The 4,526-nt window shown below is 42.4% G+C and overlaps 1 pseudogene; it reads left to right on the top strand.

The window, feature by feature from the left end:
- The first annotated feature begins 2,161 nt into the window (after positions 1–2,161).
- On the top strand, positions 2,162–4,075 carry LOC133058523 (heat shock cognate 71 kDa protein-like; annotated as a pseudogene).
- Positions 4,076–4,526: the final 451 nt, after the last annotated feature.

Here is a 4,526-nt window from a genome sequence, read left to right as displayed (position 1 = left end):
CTCTTGCCTTGATGGTTGAGTCCAGAAAATTGAGAGTCACAGTAGAAGACTGGAGGGGGAAAGAGAGAGAGGAAGCATATTTATTTTGCCCCAATTCTTCCCGTCATCTGACAGTGGTGGTGTTCTTCCGTAGGTAACAGCTCCTGTGGGGTGATCTCCTTTTCTTTTGGCTCCTGCAGGGTTCAGGTACTTTTCTACATTCCATTTGTCCCTTTCAGCTTTGTCATAGTGATAACCCCTCTCTGTTGTGGGGAATTCACTAAGCTTTGTTAACTGCCTTCATCTACGCTTTACTCTGTATGTAGTCCCTTAAATTCTCTTCAGTTAAACCCTTTTGAGCGTGACTCTTTTTTTTATAGGGACCTTGTCTGAAATAAATTCCTTTCCATATAGTATCTGGAGAGCTCTTTTTCAAACCTAAATCAAATAAGGTCACTCCCTTATTCCAAACTCTCCAATGACCTTCCTTTCCAGTTAGAATCAAATCCAAGCTTTTTGATGAAACTTCAATGTAAACTCTTCAATTTCATCTTTTTCCAGTCTCTCCCTCCCTTACACTGTGCCAGCCACACTGGTTCTCTGTCTCCCAAGAACATGCCAGACGCATTCCTGCCTCGGGGCCTGTATACTTGCTGTTCTTTCAGCCTGGCAGGCTTGTTTCCTAAGTCTTTACATGACCGACTCTTACCATTTGTGTTTCTACTCAAGTTTCACCTTCTCTGAGAGACCTTCATTGATCAGCTTATCTAAGTCACATTTAATATCCTATTACCTTCAATATTCTTTCCAGTGGAGTCAACGATCCTAGCAGGATAGTTTTCTGTTTGAGATACCATCCCTCTGTCTAAAGCCTAACAGGCTCGGCACATATGGAACCTCTCAGGAGCATGGCCATGGTATCTCTGCAGAGTGAGACATGCCACCTTTCAACTTCCTGTTTGAAGCTCAATTTCTACCCCTAGCTACAAGAGACTCCCAAACCCGTTTTCTTCTCAGACACACTAAACATCACATAGACTGCTGTGTGCATCCTGTCTTTCAACAACAGGGTGGTCCAGCCTCCTTCGCACATATCCATTGCTTACTTACCCCAAAGTTGCTGAGGGTACGCCATTGTCCTGAAACATAATCTCATTAGGCAATGGGTGAGAAAATATCACCTTAGCAAAAGATATCCACGAAATATTGGTTACTGATTCTCATTCTAGATGGAACTGAGCCCTCCTCGGTGGCTTCTAAAAATCTCAATGGCTTGTAGGGAAGTCATTAAGCATCTTTTGTAGGTGTAAGGAGGAGTTGGGCTGAACTGATGATTTTGAAACACTCTCTTGCCACACCAAATGTAGCAGAATTACTTTTAAAAAATCAGATAATGTTTTTCCTTGGGGAAATTCTCCTCTAGAATATCTCCTGTTGAATAAAATATTCTTTGATGTTGGAAATGTCCTATATCTGCGCTGCTCAATGAAGGAACCATGAACATGCATGGCTATTGAGCATTTGTAGTGTGAATAGTATAGTGAGCTACTGAATTTTAAATTTTATTCAAATTTAAGTAATTTTAAGTTTAAAAAATAAGATGAGGCTAGTGGCTACCATATTAGACAGCACAGCTCTTGAATCTTCCTACCAATACACTACAGCCCAAGTACAAAATTTTGCACTTTACTTTATGAGATATGATCCAATGAGGGACTGGTGAGACTTCTGGAAAGTTTCTATATATAAACAAGGTACTAATTTGTAACAACAACAACAAAAAAAAATAAGGTACTAATTTGTAAAGGGTGTTGCTTCTTGGTCTGTTCATTCTGGAAATCATACTGAATAGAGCCAAATAATGTATTTCAAGTGTTAATTACAAATCACTTCTGTATCTGGTGTTGATAAAATCTGTAGTCAGTGTGGCTCAGGAGGTCTTTGACATGCTTTGAGTCTACACTGACAATTCCTCTCAACTAAATCTCATGCTAATTCTTGTCCAGTACTCATAATTGCTGAAAAGTCAGCATCAGTTCTGACAAATCCAAACTTGTTATCTCTTTTTGACATTGCTCAAAGTCCATCCATTAAAGTACAGAGCCAGCTCACTGGACACACCAGTAGCTTTCCAGATTGCTGCTCTCTCCTCCAGCAGAGCTGGGCCCACGTTTTTGCAACCATGTCTAAGGGACCTGCAGTTGGCATTGATCTTGGCACCAATGATTCTTGTGTGGGAGAGCACAGAAAGGTGGAAATAATTGCCAATGATCAGGGGAACTGAACCACCCCAAGCTATGTCACCTTTACTAATACCAAACGATTGATCAGTGATGCTGCAAAGAACCAAGTCGCAATGAATCCCACCAACACAGTTTTTGATGCCAAACAACTTATTGGATGAAGATTTAATGATGCTGTTATCCAGTCTGATATGAAACATTGGCCCTTCATGGTGGCAAATGATGCTGGCAGACCTAAGGTTTAAGTAGAATACAAGGGAGAGACAAAGAGTTTTTATCCAGAGGAGGTGTCATCCATGGTCCTGACTAAGAGGAAGGAAATCGCAGAAGCCTGCCTTGGGAAGACTGTTACAAATGCTGTTGTCACTGTACCTGCCTACTTTAATGACTCTCAGCGTCAGGCTACCAAAGATGCTGGAACTATTGCTGCCTCAGTGTACTTAGAATCATCAGTGAACCAACAGCTGTTGCTACTGCCTATGGCTTAGACAAAAAGGTTGGAGCAGAGAGAAATGTGCTGATCTTTGATTTGGGTGGTGGCATTTTGATGCGTCAGTCCTCACTATTGAGGATGGAATCTTTGAGGTCAAATCTATAGCTGGAGATACTTGTCTGGAGAAGACGTCGCCAATGGCAAGGTCAACCATTACATTGAAGAGTTCAAGAGCAAACACAAGAAGGATATCAGGGAGAACAAGAGGGCTGTCTGTTGCCTCCATACTGCTCCTGAGCTTGCTAAGCACACTCTCTTCCAGCACCCAGGCCAGTATTGAGATTGATTCCCTCTATGAAGGAATCAACTTCTGATTTGAAGAATTGAATGCTGACTTGTTCCGTGGCACCCTGGACCCTATGGAGAAAGCCCGTCAGGATGCCAAGCTGGACAAGTCTCAGATCCATGATATTGTCTTGGTGGGTGGCTCAACCCGCATCCCCAAGATTGAGAAACTTCTCCAGGACTTCTTCAATGGGAAAGAATTAAATAAGAGCATCAACCCCGGTGAGGCTCTTGCATGTGGTGCAGCTGTCCAGGTAGCCATTTTGTCTGGAGACAAATCTGAAAATGTTCAAGACTTGCTGCTGTTGGATGTCACTCCTCTTTCCCTTGGAATTGAAACAGCCGGTGGAGTCATGACTGTCCTCAAGCACAATGCCACCATTCCTACAAAGCAGACGCAGACTTTCACCACCTACTCTGACAAGCAGCCTGGTGTACTCATTCAGGTTTATGTAGATGAGCGAACCATGACCAAGGATAACAACTTGCCTGGCAAGTTTGAACTCACAGGCATACCTCCTGCCCGCTGTGGTGTTCCTCAGATGGAAGTCACCTTTGATATTGATGCCAATGGCGTTCTCAATGTCTCTGCTGTGGATAAGAGCATAGGATAAGAGAACAAGATTACCATCACTAATGACAAGGGCCGTTTGAGCAAGGATGACATTGAGCAGATGGTTCAAGAAGCAGAGAAGTACAAAGCTGAAGATGAGAAGCAGCGGGATAAGGAGTCTTCAAAGAATCTGCTTGAATCCTATGCCTTCAACATGAAAGCTACTGTTGAGGATGAGAAACTTCAGGGTAAGATTAATGATGAGGACAAACAGAAGATTCTTGACAAGTGTAATGAAATAATCAACTGGCTGGATAAGAACCAGACTACAGAGAAGGAAGAATTTGAACATCAGCAGAAGGAGTTGGAAAAATTCTACAACCCCATCATTACCAAGCTATACCAGAGCATAGGAGGCATGCCTGGGGAAATGCCAGGAGGGATGCCTGGGGCTTCCCTGGTGATGGAGCTCCTCCATCAGGTGGTGCCTTCTCTGGGCCCACCACTGAAGAGGTTGATTAAGCCAGCCTAGCATAGATATAGCATTGTTCCACACAAAACATGGAAGGACCCAAATTTGTAGCAAATCCCATGGCAGTTACAAAGTTGAGCTTCTATAGTAAATAACTGGGCCTTCTTGATACTTGAACATGGAATGTGTGTGCACATGGAAAAACATTGCACTCTGCAAGCACTGTATTGTAAGAGAAAAAATTCAATGTCTTAAATAAAACTGTATTTAAAATTGGAAGAAAAAAAAGGTACAGAGTCACTCCGCATTGGCTAGAGGATTGTGTTAACTATATTCCAAAGCTCTAGCTAACTCTGTTTTTCTTTCTTAAAGTGTAAATGCTGGTCTCTGGCTCCTTTCCAGTGTCAATGGGCTCTACTTGTGTAATCTGTTAAACTTGCCCTTGGTGTCCTTTAAGAAGCAGATATTAAGATGGGATTAAACATTTAAGGGTTGTCTTAG

Source organism: Dama dama, chromosome 6, assembly GCF_033118175.1.
Source record: "Dama dama isolate Ldn47 chromosome 6, ASM3311817v1, whole genome shotgun sequence".
Taxonomy (NCBI): Eukaryota; Metazoa; Chordata; class Mammalia; order Artiodactyla; family Cervidae; genus Dama; species Dama dama.
Note: the sequence above shows the minus strand (reverse complement) of the source record. Positions and strands in the feature narration are given on the sequence as shown.